This window comes from Pristiophorus japonicus, chromosome 12 (assembly GCF_044704955.1).
Source record: "Pristiophorus japonicus isolate sPriJap1 chromosome 12, sPriJap1.hap1, whole genome shotgun sequence".
Classification (NCBI taxonomy): Eukaryota; Metazoa; Chordata; class Chondrichthyes; family Pristiophoridae; genus Pristiophorus; species Pristiophorus japonicus.
The window spans coordinates 175409963-175435305 of NC_091988.1; the positions used below are offsets into that span (position 1 = coordinate 175409963).

Genomic DNA, 25343 nt, shown 5'->3' on the forward strand with positions numbered 1-25343 from the left:
CAAGTAGGCACAGAATGAGAGGGCTGTAGGCTTTGGACGAATTGCTGGCTTCCTCAAGGTTCAGGGTGCCATTGACTGCGCATCGCCCTGTGAGCAACTTTACTCAATCCAGAGCTTTACCGAAACCGAAAGGGATTCCACAGATCGGGGTGGAAATTCAGGGTCTCAAAGAGACTCGTTAATGCCCGTTTGTGGCGGCCATTCCTAAAAATCGAATGGCCGCCGCTCTGGGGTCAACAGGCTGACCCGATCTAAATTCAGGTCAGGAATTTTTCAACCTGGACCCCATCCCGCCCAAGTAGATGAACCGCCAAATTAAAATAAAATAAATAATTACAATCCATTTTCAGCTCCATCCGTTGATCCCCCGCTGTGCGGTTTCCCCCGGCAGGTTTTTCTGTCTGTGCTCACTGTGAAGACTATGTGTGGCCCGGTAGTGCAGCCGCCCTTAAAGGGGAGGAGCCACTGCCCCGGCCGCAATGCAAAACTTTTTGCTGGCTGACTTGCCAATCGACCAGCAAAATACTGCCCCCAGGTTTGGCCAGGCCTCCAACAGACAGCCTGGCACCCCCCCTCTTGGTGGCATGGATTCCTCACCGTGGCCCGGCCGAACCCGTCCCTGGTGGCCCAGTGCCCAAAGTTTAAAAAATGATTGAATCTCTCCCCTTTAACAGAGGGGAGAGAGGGCGGTGACGCACAGGTGCTGTGATGTCACCACATTGATTGACAGTGGCGGACGGCACAACCAACCTATTTTCAGCCAGTAAGCCTGCCCCCATTATGATCTATTTCCTATAGGATTTTTAAAAAAAAATGAAATGTCCTGAAAATGGATCTACTCACCGCATCAAGAGTTCCAGCGGTGGGAACCAGATTAAAAACTCATGGGTGCGCCAGCTTTCTGGTGCACCTGAGTTTCGGCCCCATCTTCTGCAACCATACTCAGCGCATTATGACATTTAATGCCCAATATCCAGGGAGCATCCATGATGCTTTCATTTTGTGTGAGAGCAGTGTGTCATGCCTGTTCGAGCGTCAACCACAAGGCCAGAGCTGGATGCTGAGGGACAAAGGTTACGGCCTCACCATCTGGCTCCTGACCCTCCTCGGAACCCTCAGACACAAACCGAACATCGCTCTAATGAGACCCATATAGCCACACACACCATCGTCGAGCAGACAATTGGCATGCTCAAGCAGCGCTTCCGATGCCTGGACCACTCTGGAGGCTGCCTGCAATACTCCCTTCAGCAGGTCTCTTGAGTTCATTGTGGTTTGCTGCATGCTACACAACTTAGCCGTCATGACGGAACAGGATTTGCCAATGGGGATTGCAGGACCACCTCAGGAGAAAGCGGGGGGGGGGGGGGGGGTGGGGAGGATGGGGAGGAACCCATGCCACCATCACTACCACAGGGGAGGTATCGTGGAGATTTCGCCACTGTAAAAGCCTTACGTTGGCAGCTCATAATTCAACGTTTTGCTTGAAGAGTGAACGGCACGTTTGACCATTGCCTGGCCACTCTATCCCACCATGTTGACTATTCCCACTCTTATTCTGCAAATGAGACAATACACACAAATGGTTAAGGTGATCAAAAGAATTTAGTAAACATTGTAAACTTGTTAAACATAATTTTGAAACTTAAATAAAATTTGAATTTGAACAGAATTTGCAAACTTTTAAAACTTTCATAAAATAACAAATCAACAACGAAACAACAACCCCCTGCACCGGACATCTTTTACCTCCGACTTCTCCCCCTCTGCTGTACCCTAACCCCCCTCCCTTGCATCATGGCTCTACCCAAGGTGACATCAAGACGTCATGCAGCAAGGCGGCCAGAGTCCTGTTGGTATTTGGCGGGGTGGGGGGGGACAATGGAGACGCCATGTGTGAATCCACTGGAGAAGCTCTCCGTATGGAAGGCCTGGATTCTGAGTGACCAGCCTCTTGCTCGGTGATGTCGCTCTGGGTGTGACACTGGGGACTGCAGTGTCACAGATGGAGGCTTTCAATTTTGCATGGGCATGTTCGCAGATAGTGTCGCGTTGCTTTCGGGAATCCTATCCGATACCTCTCAGAGCTGTCGGGTGAGCTGGACGCTCTCCGTGGACAGTCCCACCATGTCCAGTTGTGCGTCCGCCGGTCTGTCAGCCGACCGGCTTTGCTGACTCGCCCTCCGGAGAGACGGCATACGGGATTCAACCCTGGGAATGCGTTGCTGTACATCACTAGTACGGGGCGGGCGTGGGTGGGGGGGGGGCGGCCTTGGATGGATGAAAGCCCGGGAATGTTTCATCCTCGGATGAGGTTTTGTCCGGAGGAAAGAGGTGTCGAATGCATCGGCCCCCCCGCCACCCGAAGTAGGCTGCTACGTCTGCCCCTCGCCAAGTTCCTCGTCGTCCTCATCCTCCCTCCCCCACATGACAGCCTGAGGTGGAGGCTTCCATTGAAGGATTTGCCGCATGCGACTCCTCATCTGGAAAAAGAAAACAACAGACCAGTGTTTAGCATCAGTAATGTCACATAGCACAGGCTCATTTGAAGGACTGCCGCTACTCCATTATATGTAGTCCAGAACCCTTACTATCGAACAGGGGGGGGTCAGCACCCCCACGGCCAGTTGCCCTCCGTGAGGCACCGATCAAACCGGCCACTCGTTCCTCGATGTCCGTCAAAGGCATGCTTTGGTGCAGTCCGCCGCTGCTCTTGCCGGTTGTGGGACATCTTTCCCTGCAAAGGTGACAATGAGAGTGGTTACATAAGAACATAAGAAATAGGAGCAGGAGTAGGCCATACGGCCCCTCGAGCCTGCTCCGCCATTTAATACGATCTTGGCTGATCCGATCATGGACTCGGATCCACTTCCCTGCCTGCTCCCCCTAACCCCTTATTCCCTTATTGGTTAAGAAACTGTCGATCTCTTTCTTAAATTTATTCAATGTCCCAGCTTCCACAGCTCGCTGAGGCAGTGAATTCCACAGATTTACAGCCCTCTGAGAAAAGAGATTTCTTCTCATCTCAGTTTTAAATGGGTGGCCCTTATTCTAAGATTATGCCCCCTAATTCTAGTGTTCCCCATCAGTGGAAACATCCTCTCTGCATCCACCTTGTCAAGCCCCCTCATAATCTTATACATTTCGATAAGATCACCTCTCATTATTCTGAATTCGAATGAGTAGAGGCCCAACCTACTCAACCTTTCCTCATAAGTCAACCCCCTCATCTCTGGAATCAACCTAGTGAACCTTCTCTGAACTGCCTCCAAAGCAAGTATATCCTTTCGTAAATATGGAAACCAAAACTGCATGCAGTATTCCAGGTGTGGCCTCACCAATACCCTGCATAACTGTACCAGAAGGCCCATCTGCTCTTGTGGCACCCACAGATAACCACTAAAGCACTTCTACCATACCGTGTACATTTAATACAATCCTCTGTTTAATGACCCTGGATGTTGCACGTGGTTCATGACGAAGACATCGAAGTGCAGAAACATCTTTGAAGATCTCAGAAAGCAATCTTAATAATGGGCAAAGATCATTCATGGCAAATAGGATGTAACATTAAGCTCACCTATACCAACGGCATGAGAACAAACTGTCAGATTTATAATTTAAGTAATAAAGGAGTGCAGCAATAAAAATATGACTTACTCGAACGACCCTACAATGGTCATTAAACCTCTTGCGGCACTGTGTGCGGGTCCATTGGATGGCGTCGACATAGGAGACCTCCTCAGCTATGCTGGTCCAAATTTTTTGAAAAACTGCTGGGAGCAGTCTACTTGCACCCCTCCTGTTTAATTCTGCCCATCTCCTTTCAACAGCACCAACAAGGGCCTCGTTTGTCTCACTGCTGAACTTTCTGGCTCTCTGCCTGCTCCCATCTCCTTCCATTGTGAATCAAATTTAAATATGGCTAATTCAGCCCTGGGTGTACTGCGCATGCGAGGGTGCTCCCTGCCTGATTGAGAGCTCACCAGAAGCATGGGAAGAAGAAGAAGAAAAAAAAATTGCAAAAAAAATTCACGCATGCGCAGGAAGGAGGTCCAATTTAAAAAAAAATATATATATATTTTATTTATTTTTTGGGGGTTTTGCAAATTTCGGCTCCGGCGCACACATTCTGTTGTGCCATGCTGGATTTATCACTATCGCTGACGATCTTCACCGTTTGTCGAAATTTGCGAGTTCTGGCGGTAACTCTCCTAAAACCCGAAAATCTAGCCCGTAGACTTGAAAACTGGCAATGTTTTTATGATTTCCTGAAGAATGAAAACCACTAGATCTACTATGTTGGGTGAGTAAAATCACATAGGATTCCATAGGATATACGGCACAGAAACAGGCCATTCGGCGCAATCAGTCCATGCCAGCGTTTATGCTGCACTCGGGCCTCCTCCCATCTTTCCTCATCTAAATCTATCAGCTTAACCCTCTATTCCCTTTTCCCTCGTGTGCTTGTCTAGCCTCCCCTTAAATGCATCTATACTATTCGCTTCAACCACTCCCTGTGGTAGCGAGTTCCACATTCTCGCCACTCTTTGGGTAAAGAAGTTTCTTCTGAATTCCCGATTGGATTTCTTGGTGACTATCTTGCATTGATGGCCTCTAGTTATGCTCTTCCCCACAAGTGGAAGCATTCTCTCTATATCCACTCTTTCATAATTTTAAAGACCTCTATTAGGTCACCCCTCAGCCTTTTTTCAAGATAAAAGAGACCCAACCTTTTCATCCTTTCCTGATATATATACCCTCGCATTTCTGGTATCTTCCTTGTAAATCTTCTTTGCACCCTCTCCAGTGCCTCTATATCCTTTTTATAATATGGCGACAAGAACTGCACGCAGTACTCTAAGTGTGGTCTGACTAAGGTTTGATACAGGTTTAGCATAAGTTCCCTACTTTTCAATTCTGCCCCTCTAGAAATAAACCCTAGTGTTTGGTTTGCTTTTTTTTATGACCTTGTTAACCTGTGACCTTTCATTAATTTAATGTCTGCAGTTCTGGCGAAAGTTCATCGACCTGAAACGTTAACTCTGTTTCTCCCGTCACAGATGCTGCCTGACCTGCTGAGCATTTCCAGCATTTTGTGTTTCTATTAAAAATATGTTTTGGTTAATTTGTTTTAAAGCATTTTAGTAAAACTAATTTGGTACTCTCTCTTTTATTTTATGTATAGACAGTGGGAAGCGTTGCCCTCTAAGAATACGTCATCCTGTCTCAGATTTGGGGGTCTGCTGATAATTAAATAAAAAAGGTTCCAGCAGTGGAATGCTGCCTCTGAGTGGTAAAATTCAGCCTACCAAAATCAATTATTTAAAATGTTATTAAGTAAAAACGGTGCAGGAGGGAGATACCAGGAGTGACAAATACTTCATTTAATTCAGTATTGAATTTTTGCTTTTGAAATAAAAAGAGAAATCTGTTGAGATCATGAAAATTCATGTCAGCCAGTATTGAAAACCCCAAATGAAGTTTAACCTGCTGCTTTGTTTTTTTTATCATTTCCATGAAGCCAAATGAGGAAAATATATTTAAAACCTTTTTTCAATCTCTATTAATAGCAAACTCCCTCAATTAGAATATGAAAGTCTTTGAAGATTTCGCTCCAATTCCTTTTGATGTTATTTGACCCTGATTATGGTGGTCATAGAATGCAAAAGCTCTCCTGCCACCCCACTCATTACTGGTTTTTAAGCTCTTCGGTGTAATGTAATGGTTCAAATTCTTAAAAAATCACTAGCTTTTCCTTACCCTACCCCAAACATTATATCACCAATTTACTGTGATCAATACCACTGGCAATTTACTAATCTGTATTAAATTCCATCTGCCACTTTAAAAAAAATCTACTTTATCTAAATCCATTTGTTGGTCCCTGTTACTCATTCTGTTCATTCAACGCACCGACCCTCCCCACCCCTCTGCCACCCATAACATCATAATTGTCTGTTACTTCCTTTCCTCTTTCAGTTTGTTTCTTAGCCACCTCCCAAGTTTTGCCTTGAGTTAGCATTGCTTTGAGAAGGAGTTTTAGCAAAAGCTTCCTGAAATAGAGATATACCTCATTATAACGTTTACCACGTGGGTTGCCATGGGAATCCATTTGGATAGAGTTAAGAGATAGGAAGAGAAATGATACAACTGGTAGTGTGAATTACAGACCACCAAACAGTGGTGATGAGCTGTGGATCTGCAGAAGGTTCAGCATGATGAGCAAGAACAAAGCAATATTGGGTGATTTTTAACTCTATGCAGACTGGAATAAAAGCAATACTTATGGTCAAAGTGGAGAATATTTTTTAGAATGCATCCAGGGTTACTTCCTAGATCAGTTTTTTTTTATTCGTTCCGGGATGTGGGCATTACTGGCAAGGTCAGCATTTATTGCCCATCCCAAATTGGCCTTGAGAAAGTAGTGGTCAGTCACCTTCTTGAACTGCTGCAGACCTTGTGGTGCTGGTACTCAGTGCTTTTGGGGAGGGAGTTCCAGATTTTGATCCAGGGACGATGTAGGAACGGTGATATATTTCCAAATCAGGAATGTGTATAACGTGGAGGGGAACTTGCAGGTAATGGTGTTCCCATGCACCTGCTGCCCATGGCCTTCTAGGTGATAGAGACTGTGGGTTTGTGAGGTGCTGCCAAAGAAGCCTTGGCAGGTTGCTGCGGTGCATCTTGTAGATTGTGTACACTGCAGCCATGATGCACCAGTGGTGGAGGGAGTGAACGTTCAATGTCAATCAAGCAGGTTGCTTTGTCTTGGATGACATTGAGCTTCTTGAGTGTTGGAACTGCATTCATCCAGACAAGTGGAGAGTATTTCATCACACTCCTGACTTGTGCCTTGTAGATGGTGGAAAGGCTTTGGGAAGTCAGGAGATGAGACACTCTCCACAGAATACCCAACCTCTCAACCGCTCTTGTTGCCACATTATTTATGTGGCTGGTCCATTTAAGTCTCTGCTCCATGGTGAGCCCCAGGATGCTGATGGTGGGGGATTTGGTGATGGTAATACAGTTGAATATCAAGGGGAGGTAGTTGGACTCTTGCTTGTTGAAGATGGTCATTGCTTGGCACTTGTGTGAAACATAGAAACATAGAAAATAGGTGCAGGAGTAGGCCATTCGGCCCTTCGAGCCTGCACCACCATTCAATATGATCATGGCTGATCATTCACCTCACTACCCCTTTCCCACTTTCTCTCCATACCCCTTGATCCCTTTAGCCGTAAGGGCCATATCTAACTCCCTCTTGAATATATCCAATGAACTGGCATCAACGACTCTCTGCGGCAGGGAATTCCACATGTTAACAACTCTCTGAGTGAAGAAGTTCCTCCTCATCTCAGTCCTAAATGGCCTACCCCTTATCCTAAGACTGCGTCCCCTGGTTCTGGACTTCCCCAACATCGGGAACATTCTTCCCGCATCTAACCTGTCCCGTCCCGTCAGAATCTTATACGTTTCTATGAGATCCCCCCTCATCCTTCTAAACTCCAGTGTATAAAGGCCCAATTGATCCAGTCTCTCCTCATATGTCAGTCTAGTCATCCCTGGAATCTGTCTGGTGAACCTTCGCTGCACTCTCTCAATAGCAAGAATGTCCTTCCTCAGACTAGGAGACCAAAACTGAACATAATATTCCAGGTGATGCCTCACCAAGGCCCTGTACAATTGCAGTAAGACCTCCCTGCTCCTGTACTCAAATCCCCTAGCTATGAAGGCCAACATGCCATTTGCTGCCTTCACCGTCTGCTGTACCTGCATGCCAACTTTCAATGACTGATGAACCATGACACCTAGGTCTCGTTGCACCTCCCCTTTTCCTAATCTGCCACCATTCAGATAATATATGACTTAACCCTTAGATAAACTTAAATTGGCAACAACAATGCTAAATATTATTTACTGATAAAGAAGGACAAAGAAAAGCTACTTACCAATCACTTACCCCCTTGGCTGTGATGTCACCTTTCGATTTCTTTCTACTTCTTTATTGCCTTCTCCCTGCAGCTGCACAAGCTGGCCTCTCTGACCCCGGACTCTCGCCTCAGCGACGCACCTCCCAACTCCTGATCTCGCGGCCTTTTGTAGGCCTCTCCGACCCCGGACTCTCGCCTCAGCGACACACCTCCCGACTCCTGATCTCACAGCCTTTTGTAGGCCTCTCCGACCCCAGACTCTCGCCTCAGCGACGCACCTCCCGACTGGCGCGAATGTTACTTGAAACTTGTCAGCCCAAGCCTGAATGTCATGCAGGTCCCACTGCATGTGGGCGTGGACTGCTTCATTTTCTGAGGAGTTGTGAATGGAACTGAACACTGTGCAAACATCAGCAAACATCCCCACTTCTGACTTTTATGATGGAGGGAAGGTTATTGATGAAGCAGTTGAAGATGGTTGGGCCTCGGACACTGCCCTGAGGAACTCCTGCAGTGATGCCCTGGAGCTGTGATGATTGACCTCCAACAACCACAACCACAAGTATGTTGCTAATCCAACAAGAACCATGGTTTGATTGAATTCCAGGAAACAAAGTGGAGCACATAACTGATGTAACAGTCGGAGAGCAATTGTGATGACAACCCAGATAGATTCAATGCAAGAATAAAAAAATAACTGAGAAAAGGAGATAAAAGGGGATCTAGCTCTAATTAATTGGGCAGAGTGCAAAATAAATATATTCCTATAAAGCGAGAAGTAGACTCATCAAAGTATGAGTACCATGGGTAAATTGGCAGATTCAAACTGAAATGAGACATAAAGGGCGGCATATAATAAAGTTAGAGCTAACCAGGCTAAAGATAATAATGATGAAGATTGAATGTGTGGCAGGGAGGTAAGAAGGGAATATTGAAAAAGGCTAGCAGATAATGAATGTTGAAGGGTTTTATAAGCATACAAAAAATAAAAGGTTAGTTAGAGAGTAGGTGTCAGATGAAGGAGGGAGTCCAATTGTGCAGGAGGAGATATGTACATATTTTGCATTATATTTTTACAAATGGTGGCAGTGACCACATGGGTGTATTGAAGGAGTAAATGGGATAATTGACAGAGCTAACTCGAAAAGGATTTGGTTCTGGGGAAAAAAAAATACCTGAATTAAATGTGGATAAGCCCCAATGGCAAGCACTCAAGGATGTTGAAAGAAGTCATAAGTCGGAGGCTCTGAGCGCAATTTTTCAATCTTCCTTAAATCTGCAAATTGTGCTGTGGGACTGGAGAGGAGCTGATATAATTCCCTTGTTCAAGAATGAAGAGGAAGATGAACTGGGTTTGATTAGTCTAATGAACGGAATAGAAGAGAATGTAAAAGTAGAGGATAAATTTGGGATAGGCAGCAAAGACATGAGCAGTAATACTTGCATCATAAATTGCCTCCATTTTTGTTAAATATTGGCCTTTTTGAATTACAATGAGCAGCTTTATTTGGATAAGTTTCTTTAATTAGAAAGTTCAAAATAAGTGTTGACGCTTTTGAGACCGTCGTCCACCTCCGCCCCCCCCACCAAAAAAACCCCGGAGAAACCATCAGTCTCTCCGAGCTATTGCGTTCAATTTTGCTGGCTTCATTTTAAAGGAAACAGATGTGCCTCTGGCTCTGCTCTTTTAACCAGTGAAGCTGCTGGCTGTGAAGCTGCTCCATCTACACATGGCTGGCTGATTTTTGGTGTAATCTGCAGAAAAGAAGCCTGGAAGACTGGGGTGTGACTGTAGATGTTGCAGCCACTTTCACCAGCCACTGATTAACTTACCGTAGCTTTGGATATGATCTGATTTTAATTCCCCTTTCAAATTGTGGCAAATTATGATGAGCCTGTCCTGTTCGATCTCTGCTGACTTCGAGAGTGCAACCTAATTGTTCTGTGCCCTCTACTTCAGTGCATTTGGTTGGGGGGGGGGGGGGGCAGTGCGCGGTGGGAAGTGGGAAGTGGGAAGTGAGAAAAGAGTGGGGGAGATGAATTGGCACAAGTCTATCCTGTAGCAAAAAAGGTACAACTGCTTTTTCAGCTGTTGCTGGTTTACTGTGTGCATGTTTTTTGCTTGAAGCTGTATTCTCTGGAGTATAAGCTCATGTATGCCAAATATCCAGCTCGTGTATTAAAATTGCAAATGCGGTATCATAAAAACCATCACATTTCCTTGTTTGAATGTATAATTTGTCACTTATAGTTGCTGGCTGATTTGTTGACTGCTGGCAATAAAAATGGAAGATTATTGGCACCAAGCATTGAGAGTACCAACCTGGACACTCATGGTGGGGAAATGTTGGCCATTGTTTCTGTCCCATGTTATAATTAGACAAGAACCTCTGACGAACAATTGATCCTTGTGGTTCCTACAGTTAATGGTGAAAATGTAGTTGGTAACTATGTAGAGTGAGAATTAGTGGATAAGATTCAGCTTCAAGTGTGTCCTTTGAGAAAATTACTTATAATTTGAAAGATAAGCTCTTCATTACTGAGGAATGATTGGATTCGCAGTTATCCCAGTTCAGTTGGCGATGAAACATTGAGGAAGAAAATTAACTTGTGTTGGAAATGGGAGTTGCGACCACAATGATGACATTAACGAGAGACAAGAGCCAAATTGATGGTTGGCACCTTATTTGCTTATGATTGGTGAGCTGCCAGCTCTGATTGCTCTGTTTGATGGTAGCTCACTCACTTGAGGAGTGAAAATTTGGGTGACGGTGATGTAATTTAAAAGCATCTCTTCAACGGAGGAGCACTTTGGCTGTGTTGAATCATTGGTGAAGAGCTGCCAGTGTAGTTTAGTGAGGACCTGGGTGATGGGTGAGCGGTATCTTGGCTCAGTGCTAGCACTCTTCAATCTGAGTTAGAAACATAGAAAATAGGTGCAGGAGTAGGCCATTCGGCCCTTCGAGCCTGCATCACCATTCAATAAGATCATGGCTGATCATTCACCTCAGTACCCCTTTCCTGCTTTCTCTCCATACCCCATAGATGGTTGTGGGTGCAACACCCACTCCAGAGAGTTGAGCACATAACTGAGGTGGACACTTCAGTGCTCAGGGAGTGTTCCGTTGTTGGAGGTGCCGTCTTTTAGGTGAGATGGTAAACCTAGGTCTTGTCTGCTCTCTTGGGTAAATATAACAGATCTTTACCCAAGAAGTGCGGGAAATTTCTCCGAGTGCCCTGGCCAACAGCTATCCCTCAACCAATATCACTAAAACTATTAAATCTGGTTATTTAATTCATTGCTGTTTGTTTGTAGGACCTTGCTGTGCAAAAATTGGCTACAGCATTACAACATTTTTTTTAAGTACTTCAGTGGCTGTTAATTCTTTGGGAATTCCTGGGGTTGTGAAAGATGCTATATAAATGCACATCCTTCCGTCCGAGAAAGCAGTTTTTACATTTTATTTCATTACAAGGAACGTGTAATTAGAATCCAGAGTTGAGCTTGTTTGTACTGGCATCAGTCCAGCTAGTATTCCGTTATGAGTAATAAGTCACTGTGTTGTTTTTGATTTGAATTAACAGAACACTCTGATCTTGTCAAACACTTCTCAGTACTGCAACACCTTTTTGATGATGAAACTTTCACTTTGAGGAGTTGAGGCTCTGAAAGTACAGCAATCTTTTGTGGTTATTTCAAAATGATGGGGTGAATTCATCGATCCGGTGTTGCCAGCAAGGAGGTGCACTCCTAGGGAGCACTGGTTGGCGAATCCGACACATGTTCCCCGCTAGGAATATGAGATTGCTTCATTTGCCCATACATATCGACTGAGACAGTATAGTGCTGACATTCCACTTGTTACTGGTCTGAAGCAATCGCTGTGGAGTGTGAAGTGCCACTGCCGAGATTTGAGTCACGCTGCACTATGACTGTCGCTGCACCTGCCAGATGAGCACTTCCACGTGTGTGCTTCTGCTCCTGGGTTGGCTGCCGGTTAATGTTGGGAGAGAGTGGGTGATCAGTTGTCCTTTCTTATGACATTAAAAAAAAGCTCAATACAGTCGGCAGCAGTTTTTCAACTGGTTGCACACTGGGCTAGAGTTACACTCCATCTGGTGAGAAACCCAAGTGATGTGAGATGGCCTCTTGGAGGGGTGTCTCATGTCCCTTTGGTTTAGTGCTGGTTTTTTCTCAGTGTGCATCCACAAAAATTTTGCACCAATGCAAATATGCCTCAAGCCTGAAATTGTGCTGTGAACCATTTTAAACTTTCTGCAGCCCAGATATTTATTTGTTTATATGTTCATTTTTATATTTGATATACAAGTATATAATTCATTGTGGATAGCTTTTTTATAGTTTAAGGTTTATTACATTTGTAGTACATCAACAGCATTCTGACTAGTTCAAGTGGAATAAAGACATTGTAACAAAAGCCCTCAACCCCCTTCTTAAATAGACTAAACTATCCCCACTGTCTTATCAACATTCGAATATGGCTAACTTGGATTTGGCTTTTAACTTCTTTCATCTCATACAATGGCTTGGGATCTGGGAACAGGAGTAGGCCGATCAGACCCTCGAACTTTATTCATCATTACATTCGATCCTGGCTGCTCTGTATCCCAAACCCTTTTACTGGCCCTTGATCATATTCCTTGATACATTAGCCGATTTAAAAATCTTGTCGATCTTGGTCTTGAAAATTTCAATTGGCTCAGCATCCACAGCCATTTGAGGGAGAGAATTCCAGATTCCCAATACCCTTTGTTGAAAACGTGCTTACTGATTTCTGCATGGTTTAGCTCTATTATGCCCCTTTGTTCTGGATTTACTACCAGACGAAATAGCTTCTCTGTAATAATGGAGGCATGTGAAAAAGGAACGGCAGTAATCATGGGGGATTTTAATCGACATATCGATTGGTCAAATCAAATCGCACGGGGTAGCCTGGAGCAGGAATTCATAGAATGCATACGGGATTGTTTCTTAGAACAGTATGTTACAGAACCTACAAGGGAGCAAGCTATCTTAGATCTGGTCCTGTGTAATGAGACAGGAATAATAAACGATCTCCGAGTAAAAGATCCTCTCGGAATGAGTGATCACAGTATGGTTGAATTTGTAATACAGATTAAGGGTGAGGAAGTAGTGTCTCAAATGAGCGTACTATGCTTAAACAAAGGGGACTACAGTGGGATGAGGGCAGAGTTGGCAAAAGTAGACTGGAAACACAGACTAAACGGTGGCACAATTGAGGAACAATGGAGGACTTTTAAGGAGCTCTTTCATAGTGCTCAACAAAAATATATTCCAGTGAAAAAGAAGGGCGGTAAGAAAAGGGATAACCAAGGAAATAAAGGAGAGTATCAAATTAAAAACCAATGCGTATAAGGTGGCCAAGGTTAGTGGGAAACTAGAAGATTGGAAAAATTTTAAACGACAGCAAAGAATGACTAAGAAAGCAATAAAGAAAGGAAAGATAGATTACGAAGGTAAACTTGCGCAAAACATAAAAACAGATAGTAAAAGCTTTTAGAGATATATAAAATGGAAAAGAGTGACTAAAGTAAATGTTGGTCCCTTAGAAGATGAGAAGGGGGATTTAATAATGGGAAATGTGGAAATGGCTGAGACCTTAAACAATTATTTTGCTTCGGTCTTCACAGTGGAAGACACAAAAACCATGCCAAAAATTGCTGGTCACGGGAATGTGGGAAGGGAGGACCTTGAGATAATCACTATCACTAGGGGGGGAATTGCTGGACAGGCTAATGGGACTCAAGGTAGACAAGTCCCCTGGTCCTGATGAAATGCATCCCAGGGTATTAAAAGAGATGGCGGAAGTTATAGCAGATGCATTCGTTATAATCTACGAAAATTCTCTGGACTCTGGGGAGGTACCACCGGATTGGAAAGCAGCTAATGTAACGCTTCTGTTTAAAAAAGGGGGCAGACAAAAGGCAGGTAACTATAGGCCGGTTAGTTTAACATCTGTAGTGGGGAAAATGCTTGAAACTATCATTCAGGAAGAAATAGCGGGACATCTAGATAGGAATAGTGTAATCAAGCAGACGCAGCATGGATTCATGAAGGGGAAATCATGTTTAACTAATTTACTGGAATTCTTTGAGGATATAACGAGCATGGTGGATAGAGGTGTACCGATGGATGTGGTGTATTTAGATTTTCAAAAGGCATTTGATAAGGTGCCACACAAAAGGTTACTGCAGAAGATAAAGGTACGTGGAGTCAGAGGAAATGTATTAGCATGGATCGAGAATTAGCTGGCTAACTGAAAGCAGAGAGTCGGGATAAATGGGTCCTTTTCGGGTTGGAAATCGGTGGTTAGTGGTGTGCCACAGAGATCGGTGCTGGGACCACAACTGTTTACAATATACATAGATGACCTGGAGGAGGGGACAGAGTGTAGTGTAACAAAATTTGCAGATGACACAAAGATTAGTGGGAAAGCAGGTTGTGTAGAAGACACAGAGAGGCTGCAAAGAGATTTAGATAGGTTAAGCGAATGGGCTAAGGTTTGGCAGATGGAATACAATGTCGGAAAGTGCGAGGTCATCCACCTTGTGAAAAAAAAACAGTAAAAGGGAATATTATTTGAATGGGGAGAAAGTACAACATGCTGTGGTGCAGAGGGACCTGGAGGTCCTTGTGCATGAATCCCAAAAAGTTAGTTTGCAGGTGCAGCAGGTAATCAGGAAGGTGAATGGAATGTTGGCCTTCATTGCGAGAGGGATGGAGTACAAAAGCAGGGAGGTCCTTCTGCAACTGTATAGGGTATTGGTGAGGCCGCACCTGGAGTACTGCGTGCAGTTTTGGTCACCTTACTTAAGGAAGGATATACTAGCTTTGGAGGGGGTACAGAGACGATTCACTAGGCTGATTCTGGAGATGAGGGGGTTACCTTATGATGATAGATTGAGTAGACTGGGTCTTTACTCGTTGGAGTTCAGAAGGATGAGGGGTGATCTTATAGAAACATTTAAAATAATGAAAGGGAGAGACAAGATAGAGGCAGAGAGGTTGTTTCCACTGGTCGGGGAGATTAGAACTAGGGGGCACAGCCTCAAAATACGGGGGAGCCAATTTAAAACCAAGTTGAGAAGGAATTTCTTCTCCCAGAGGGTTGTGAATCTCTGGAATTCTCTGCCCAAGGAAGCAGTTGAGGCTAGCTCGTTGAATGTATTCAAGTCACAGATCGATAGATTTTTAACCAATAAGGGAATTAAAGGTTATGGGGAGCGGGCGGGTAAGTGGAGCTGAGTCCACGGCCAGATCAGCCATGATCTTGTTGAATGGCGGAGCAGGCTCGAGGGGCTAGATGTCCTACTCCTGTTCCTAATTCTTATGTTCTTATGTACCTTTTTTAAATTTTAAACACCTCAATTAACTCACCCTCAACCTTCTAAACTCTCTCAGGAATGCAAACCAAGTTTATGCAACCTGCCCTCATAACTTAATCCTTTGAGCCCTGGTATCAGATATGCATTCGATCACTGTTCAGATTTTGCGATCTGCCAGTAAGATTTCCCCTGTCTGTCGACACCCATTGGCTCTGCTTGTCCCTCCCTTCAGCTTTTCTGTACAAAGAAATTTTTTGGTGTTGCAGGGAGTTGGCCTTGCTGGTTTTCTACTCTACAGGCCATCTTTTCCCCCAGCAACAGACCCAGTAGAGTACTCCCCAGTTTCCATTTCTTCAATTGCAGGTCTTCCAGGATAATTCACAGAATCCGTATTTGTGGAGTTGTCAGTCGTAGTGCTGTTCACAACCAGCTTGTATTTCACCCACTTTTGTTTAGGAATTTAAACTGACTTGCACACACTCCTCTCAGCTGCTCATCATTAGCTTTTGACGTTGTGATCTCAACCCTTTTGAGCTTTTACAGGGTCAAATGTGATCTGTGCTTCATTCTGAATTGAATCAGTTTGAGTCTGTTCTATGCTAGTGTCACGCAGATACACTTGTTTAGCTGCTTTTCATAAGAAGGGAGTACGTGGAGGATACAGGTGTAGCTGTTCTTGGTAACCTCTGGTCCAATTTATTTTCAAATCAGATTATCCCTGGAGCTTACTAAGTAAAGCTCTGATCTGCTAGCATGAAATAAAACTGGATTGATTCTTGTCCCTTGGATGAATGACACCAGGGAATCTTACAGCTCTTAGTCCTCTACATGTGATTGAGAGGTACAGTATCCATCTCCGAACATCCTGTTAGTGGAGTTAGCCTAGATTAGTGGAGATGGCCTTAATCAACCTAAGGGAAAAGCCTATCCATTCTTCTGCTTTGCATGAATATTTAATATCTGGGATCATCTCTCTTTGGCTAAAGTGTAAAAAAATCAGTTTTAAAATGTGAGTTTTAGTGTGGATCTTGTATGTCATCCATTAGGAATGGTTGGATTGGATAATTTTGTGACCAAACTTGTCATGAATATTGAAGGCACCACCTTCATAAAAATGGTTGAGCCATTTTTTTGATTTACATATGCAGCCTACATGATGCAAGTTATATTGAAAAGCATCATCATATCACATGCACATGATCAAATTGTCATAAAACATTACTTCTCCCTTACTAAAAGACACTGACTTTAGATGGATCATTAAGATTTTAAAATGTTGATTGCGCACTGAAAATCTTGATTTTATCATCTTCTGGAAATAACCAGTTGTTTCCTGCTAAAACCAGTATTGTAACAATCAGTTTTTGAAGGATTCCAAATGCTTTGGAAAAGAAAGAACATTTGTTCTTGTTTGGTTATGACTCTGACACTATCAGTACTCTACTCGGAAGGAAGATAATATTTATAGATTGGGAGGAGGATTCTTTACCTGATTCGTGTTTTTTAATAGGACACTAATTGTCTCATGATTAAAGATTTCCCCAGTATGATCTTTTAACAGTACACTCACTGTTTAAAAGAAGTATTATGTAACAGATTGATTGCAAAGTAGTGCTAATCTGCTTTATGAAAATAGGATCATGAGTAAAAAGGCTTCTAAAACTCTGTTTCTGTCAATCTACCATCTTTTTATTTTTACATGCTAGCTAATGCTTGAGTAAAAATAGTATCGTAACCTTGTTCCTGTCTCTATCCTATACCAGTATGAAAACTCACTCCTCTTATACCAGTATGAATTAAATATTTATTGTTGGAGGAAAGCCTTTCATCTCCTTCTAAGGCTGTGGTGGCTTGTATGGGAATCTGAAGTCACTACACTTGTATCCACTGTCTAGGTATGTGCTGTTGAATGTTAAAAATGGTGCAGAGCCTGGAGTGCCATCTGTAATGAGTCTACAGAAGTCGCTATAATACTCGACATGAAAACACTGCAGAGAAGGACCACAAAGCTGATGCCTAGTGTCAGAGAACTGAATTATGAAGCAAAGTTAGCAAACGAGAAGTACTATTTCAAATTAACCTGCAGGTCAAGGGGACATGGGTACAAACTGTTAAAAGCTGAAATTCAGGACTAATAGCTGGCACTATTTCACGAAAATTAATTAAAAACCAAAGTGGGCTTCTCGGTTTGGGTAGTGGAGCAATATCATTCAAAAGGCAGTTGGATGCTTTAACCTCCACTTATCTAAATATTCATATGGTGTAACACTATCATTGTTTAGAATAATTATTAGGAGAAAAACACTCTCTCGGAAAAAGGTTGGAAGTACAAAACTCCCCACCCCCCTGGCACCAGCATAGTGGACCCCATCCCAAATTGCAGGGATAACCTCATTTACATAGGGCAGGTGGCCCATGTTTCCACGGGCTTAAGAGACGCCAGTCTCAACTGGCATGTGGAAAATGAGAGCATCACCCTTCTGCCCAGGGCCAAAGGGAGAAAAGACCAAACATTTAACAGTAATCAATCCCTTCTAGAATTGACTACCTTTGCTGGGGAATCTTTCTTGGGCCTTTTGGAAGGGATCGCAACAGGCATGAGTGTTGCTGGGTCTAGGGAGAACATAATGTGTGGAATTCTGTGGTAGCTGGAAGACTGCCCCAGAGATGCCCCCAAAACTGTCGGCAGGCATTGGAAGAGTGGGCTGAAAACTCTCCACACCGTCCCACCCCTGTAAGATTCGGATCACAGATCACACACACACTACCCAAAGGAGTTGTAAGGCATTTTATTAAAGAGCGGCAGTTGTAAGCATAATCAGATGCAACATGTGATTAAGATAAATATAGTAGACATACAACCCATGACCGAACGGTCTACGGCCCCATAACAGAACGGAAGGACGTTGAGGCAGAACGACGGTGTCTCTGAACAGATCCCGAGCTGGTGGAGATGTAAGGCCGAAGCCAACATGGGGGATCCACTTCAGAGGTTTGAGCTTGACCAAGGTGTTGAGCTGAAGCCATCATGAGATCCATCTTGAGGAAACTCTCACTGCAGTCTGCCTGTTTCTCTCGGTTGCTTGTTTTTATCGTTTATTTCAGTGCGTCGGTGGATGTCATTTTTTAGCCATTCAATTGTCCAATCACAGGGGAGTGGGTACCTATCAGGTTGTTTTCTTCCTTATCTCTGCCTGAATGTCTTGTTGCCCTTTCAAGAGACCGCTTGTTTATAAGGCTCCTTGCTAAATCCCTTATTGGCATAGCTAGAACTTGAAGGTCTGATTTTCTCTCTCTGACCTCACAACTCAGCTCTCTGTACAACTCTTTTCCTGACATGACTGGAATCCTTCTGTGTCCTCAACTTAAGCAAACTGCTGAGCCAGGGAACCTGCAACAGAATATTATTTCTTCTAATCCACGATTTCTTACACCCCAGAACTCTCTGTTCCCATCCCACCCCCACCCCCCAATTGGAATTTCACCCGCATAATGCATAGGATGCAGACCCAGTGGATATGGGTTCCCCTTCAAATTCTGGCCCCCTTACAAGTGATCTTCCCTTTTTCCACCCTCCCACTGGATGTTGCATGGAGCTTGAAGATGGCTGGATGTGTATGATAGCTCTGCCAAAGTGAAGTTTGCGTTGCCTAACATCTAATATTGTGTTACAACCTTGAGCTTAATAGGCTGATATATTTTTACACAACTTTTATATATTTTCTGATTGCTTATGGTTGTTTTTATGGCTTGCATTGTGGCTGTTGGTTTCTCTCTCAGCACCGCTAAATAGCTCCATTGTTTGATAAAACTCGACAGTCCTGATGTTGTACGGTATGACACAAAGGGCTCAATATTAGACCTGGGAAGCAAAATTAGGGTTCTAGTGGTTTTATAAAAATAAAATAAAATATAATGGGTGATCTCCTCATTAAAAATATGGAACATGGGTACATTTTCTGATTTGCGTGCTCTTAGCATGGACCTTGCACACTTACTGCATATCAGGAAATCACACGTAGCCCATGATCAGATGTCCGAATGGTTGGAAAATCATAAGTGGCAGCGTAGGATTTCGTGATGTGCACCCCTGAAAGATAAGGGGCTGCCAGGAGCACAGAATTGGAAAATTTATCTAAATGGATCCCATTCTCCACTTGGCCATGTGCTTTCATATGCAAACCACTCAATCTCCAGAGGAAGAAAGACACCTAACTCCCAGTAAACCTCCAAGACAGTAAAACTTAGAAACGTAGAAATTTACAGCGCAGAAGGAGGCCATTTCGGCCCATTGTGGCCGCGCCGGCCGCCAAAGAGCCATATGGCCTTTGGTCAGTAGCCCTAAAGGTTACATATAAACCTATGAACAATGACGGAAAGGCAAAGAGCACCAGCCCAACCAGTCCGCCTCACACAACTGCAACACCCCTTATACTGAAACATTCTACACTCCACCCCAACCGGAGCCATGTGATCTCCTGGGGATTAAAAACCCAGGCCAATTTAGCGAGAAAAAAATCTGGGAAATTCCTCTTTGACCCATCCAGGCGATCGAAACCAGTCCAAGAGATCACCCTGGCCGTATTCTATTCCCTGCAGTATTTACCATTATATCTGCGCTGTCCAACAAAAGGTCATCCAGTCTAATCCCAATTACCAGCTCTAGGTCGGTAACCCTGCAGGTTATTGCACTTTAAGTGCCCATCCAACCATCACTTAAAAGTGGTGAGGGTTTCTGCATTCATCACTCTTCCAGGCAGCAAGTTCCAGATTCCCACACCCTCTGCGTCAAGAAGCCCCTCCTCAAATCCCCTCTAAATCGCTTCTCGGCCTTTTGGCTAAGATCAAGTGTAGTATCTGTTCTTATCAGTTTAATATCCCCTATGGGGACCAGATATTGAATTGTTTTTTGGAACAGGGAGATGGAACAGGGGCTTGCCCCATCCACTCCATGCACCGACCTGGTATTGCAGTGCTTCCAGGAACGGTGCAACTTCCCCTCTCGGCCTTTTGGCTAAGATCAAGTTTAAATAGCGCAAAGTTATTTTTGGCGCTGGAGTTGATCTGACAAGAATTGGCACAAAAAAAAAATCGCCTCTAAACCTTCCACCAACCACCTTAAAACTATTCCTCCTCGTAATACACCCCTCCACCAATGGAAATAGACCCTTACTATCCACTATGTCCAGGCCCCTCATATTTTGAACACCTCAATGAGGTGTCTTCTCAACCTCCAATGAGAACAAACCCAGCCTATCCAATCTGTCCTCATAACTAAGATTCTCCATTCCAGGCAGCATCCTAGTAAATCTCCTCTGCACCCTCTCTAGTACTAATCACGTCCTTCCTATAATACGGCGACCAAAACTGCATGTAATACTCCAGCTGTGGCTTAACCAAAGTATTATACAATATAAGCATATCCTCCCTGCTCTTATATTCTATGCCTCGGCCAATAAAGGCAAGCATTCCATATGCTTTCTTAACCACCTTATCCACCTGGCCTGCTACTTTCAGGGATCTGTGGACCAGCGCTCCAAAGTCCCTTTGTTCATCTACACTATTAATATGTATACCCTTTCCTTATTAGCCCTCCCAAAGTGCATCACCTCACACTTCTATGAATTAAATGCCATTTGCCACTGCTCTGCCCACCTAACTAGTAGATTGATATCCTTCTGCAGCCCATGACTTTCCTCTTTATTATCAACCACACAGCCAATTTTAGTGTTGTCTGCAAACTTCTTAATCATATGCCCTATATTCAAATTTAAATCATTGATATATACCACAAAAAGCAAGGGACCCAGTACTGAGCCCTGTGGAACCCCACTGGAAACATCCTTCCAGTCACAAAAACATCCATCAATCATTACCCTTTGCTTCCTACCTCCAAGCCAATTTTGGATCCAACTTGCCACTTTGCCCTGTATCCCATAGGCTTTAACCTTCATGACCAGTCTACCATGTGGGACTTTATCAAAAGCCTTGCTAAGGTCCATATATACTACATCGTAAGCACTACCCTCATCGATCCTCTTGGTTACCTCCTCAAAAAATTCAATCAGGTTAGTCAAACACGATCTTCCCTTAACAAATCCGTGCTGACTGTCCCTAATTAATCCTTGCCTTTCCAAATGCAGATTTATCCTGTCTTTCAGGATTTTTTTCAATAATTTTCCCACCACTGAGGTTCAGCTTACAGGCCTGTAATTACTCAGCCTATCCCTTTCTCCCTTCTTAAACAAGAGTATTACATTAGCAGTCCTCCAATCCTCCGGCACCATGCCCAGATCCAAAGAGAACTGCTCCTGAATAAACAGAGCAAAACTCTACAATAGTACACCAACAATTCTGATACTTCACGTTGCTGAATTTGGGTAGCTCAATTTATGGCCCCAGCAGTGCTTCGTAAAAATATTCAATCAATCATCTTTTTACGCAATGTGTTTAAGAATAGAATATTTTGCATTTTTGGATACTGCTATTGTGGAGGTCTTTTGATTGTTCATTATACTTGTAGGGGAAAAATAATTCTATTCATCTGTAGTGTCACTTGAGGCTTCTAAGTTCTTGTCATCTAGTTCTGAGATCACAGTTTATGTAAATAATTTGCTTGCATCCACATTTTGTGATGTCTCACAACATTTGTGTCTTATGGGCTGAAATTCAGGCAGTTGTGATGCACTAAAGGTGCGCACCGCTGCTGCTCCACCCCACCCCCCTCCCCCCGACCCATTTTCAGCGTGAAAAAGCCAGACCTTCAGCTGACTCTGCTCTCGCCAGCTTTTAGGGCCGGTGTGGAGTGGCAGTGATCTCAGAGCCGTGGGAGCAGAGAGAGACTAGAAGGTAAGTTCCAAACCTGAGGATGGGTTGGAAGCTGCCTAGAATCCTGGAAGCAACAGCAGCTGAGTTGGTCTCGCAGAGAAGTTCGGTAAGGGATCATTTCGGGGAGATCAGTGAGCTCCGAACGGGGCGAGATCCAGAAGCCAGCTCCGTATTGCTTAGCAACAAGTCCAGGAGCCTCTTCAATGGACCGGAGGAGTTCAGCACAGAATCCGTACTCTGGGAGGGAAAGAGGAGAGGGAGAGAAGGGAGCGAAACAGATAGTGAGGAAAGGGAATGAGAAGCGGAATGAGAATTTGATTGGGAGAGAGAGAGAAAATAGAGATCCCGAGATTCACAGAGAAAACGGAAATCTCAATCCAGGAGCTCAGACTGGAAACGTCGCCCCTGCTCAGCATTCCGAGCGGTAATAAATGGGAATCTGTTCCACTCCCGCTGCCTCCAGGCTAGATCCAAGGTCGTCCCATCCTCTGTCATCGAATTACAGTACGCAGAAGATACTTGAGTTTGCGCACACTCTGAGGCCAAACTCCAAGCCATTGTCAACACCTTCACCGAGGTGTAAGAAAGCATGGGCCTTGCATTAAACATCCGTAAGACAAAGGTCCTCCACCAACCTGCAGCTCTGCCCCCCGGTTATCAAAATCCACGGTGAGGCCTTGGACAACGTGGACCATTTTCCATACCTCGGGAGCCTGCTGTCAGCAAGGGCAGACGTCGATGACGAGGTCCAACACCGCCTTCAGTGTGCCAGTGCAACCTTCGGTCACCTGAGGAAGGGAGTTTTTGAAGACCAGTTCCTCAAATCTGACACCAAGCTTATGGTTTACAGGGAAGTAGTGATTTACCTGCCCTCCTATATGGCTCAGAGCCGTGGACTATTTCCAGCAGCCATCTCAAAGCACTGGAGAAGTACCAATGCTGCCTCCGCAAGATCCTGCAAATCCATTGGGAGGACTGACGCACCAACGTCAGTGTTCTCGCTCAGGCCAACATCCCCAGCATCCAAGTATTGACCACATTCGACCAGCTCCATTGGGTGGGCCACATCGTCCGCATGCCCGACACGAGACTCCCAAAGCAAGCGCTCTTCTCGGAGCCTCGACATGGCAAGCAAGCCCCAGGTGGGTAGAGGAAACTCTTCAAGGACACCCTCCTTGATAAATTGCAACATCCCCACCGGCACCTGGGAATCCCTGGACTAAGACTGTCCAAAGTGGAGAAAGAACATAGAGTCTTGTCGCCGAGAGCATGCAGAAACCAAGCACAAACAGCAGAAGGAGAATGCGGCAACCCAGGCTCCCTAAGCACCCTTTCCTTAAACCCCTTTCTGCCCCCACCTGTGACAGATATTATAGGTCCCGCATTGGACTGTTCATATACCTTTGAACTCACTGTTAGAGTGGAAGCAAGTTATCCTCAACTTTGAGGGACTGCCTATGATGGTCTTACGTGTGCCTAACCTGTGACCCTCATGGGTGTGGGAAGGCTGCTGTGTCCCCTGTGTGGAAGCTGCAGGTGTCCTTCTAGGATGCCCTCAAGCAGCTTTGGTCCTGGAAGGACCGGCTGGAGACTGGTCAACACCCTCTTGGGAGGGTTCAGCTTGACTTGGGCGAGGCCATGCGTGGAGGCATTGGCGGAGTGACAGGTCGGGGGCCAGGAATGCTGCGAGCTGGAGGGAGCGCATCATCCGTATCCTGGCCCGAGGAGCCTGAGTAGCTCGCCAAGGGCAGCACAATACCACCACCACCAATCTGAGGGAGCTCGGGTCGCAAAAACAACACTGAGGTCTCCGGGGGGGTGATGGGGCATCCAGCTGAGACTGCATGCGACCAGCCACAGTCTGAAAACCATCAGATATGACAGCACTTAGATGCTCCATCGACTCTTGCAGAACCGCGGCCATCCTCTCCAAAACAGCACTGATTAGTTCGTTCTCTCCCGCCTGTGCTGCAATGGGAGCTGCCACATCACCCTAAGGGTGAATTTCCTGTGGGAATAATGCCCCAATTAAGACTGCAAACTTTTAAGTTTGAAGGGCTAATAAGACAAACACTTTTTTTTTTGTGGTCAAAAAGCTGAATTTGGATCCAATGGCCACCGCAAACATTGCGGCGCTAATCGAGGGGATAAAGGCCTTAACACCACCAGCTTTCTGGCTGCACTGAATTTCGGCCCCAAAATCTCTTCCTCTGAAAATCTGGTTTGAGAGCTATAATTTTATAATTTTTTTTTTCCTGAACTCTCTCCGGTGCAGCAATTTATCATTTTTGTTTTTTGAAGGCAGGGTTCTCAAAATTGCACAAAATATTCCGAAAGTGGTTTTGCCAATCTTTGTGTCAGATTATTATTTTTTTCAACTGGAAAAACAATTTCTTGTGTGCTTTAAGAAGTTATCATTTTTAGGTTGATCTATTGTTTGCACTTAAAAATTTTTTTATTTTATCCCTTGCTTCCAGATGGGAAGCGATTACGAGAGCTCACTATGTCAGCAATCATATCTTGTCATTTAAGAAGCTCTTGATTTTGAAGCTTGTATGTTCTTGTGGTTATAGTAGCTGTAGGGAGGAGCCAGAAATAATCAATCTTAATGGCTTTTATGAAGATCAAACCTGTAGTGAGGGCTCTAGAAGTTGGTTCTGAAGGGAGCTTGATTGAGATGTAGTGAGCGTTTGCACAGCAATTCTCTTGAAGGGCTGATGGCTCTGAAGTCTGTCCTGTGGGAGAAACAATCTACAGGGCTAAGAGACAAGTTCTTGCTTCTTGTCTCTGGTGAATGGCTAATGCTTTTCTTGTGTGTAGTAATAAACATTCTTTAATCTTTATGCCATGGTGTAGCAATGCCTTTTTCCTCCTGATAATGAATCAGGTGAAAAATACGTTTGATGGAACTGTTGGGACTTTGTTAGTGTTTCAGTTACTGACCAGAGCAGGCTCCTGTTACAATCACAACATCTTTGCTCATTATGTATTTTAATTAGTCAGAAAAGAGTTGATCCATTTATAACGAGATTTATTTTTCACAATGCTGTGTAATTGCTTATTCAATTATTGTGTCACTGCTGTTAAAATGTAGTCGTATTCAGATAGTCTCTAATTGTGTAATTACTGTGTGTCTGTGTTGATTTGGAGTCATTTATTTGAACATTTCAGAATTGTTATTGGTGCTAAAAAATAAAGCTTTGCATTAATAAC

General features: G+C 44.3%; 1 protein-coding gene and 1 pseudogene across 2 annotated transcripts in view; both read left to right on the top strand.

The window, feature by feature from the left end:
- The window catches only part of xkr7b (XK, Kell blood group complex subunit-related family, member 7b), a 225262-nt gene that overhangs the window by 16443 nt on the left and 183476 nt on the right, over positions 1–25343 (top strand). The window lies entirely within an intron of this gene.
- Positions 20121–20300, top strand: LOC139277869 (U2 spliceosomal RNA; annotated as a pseudogene).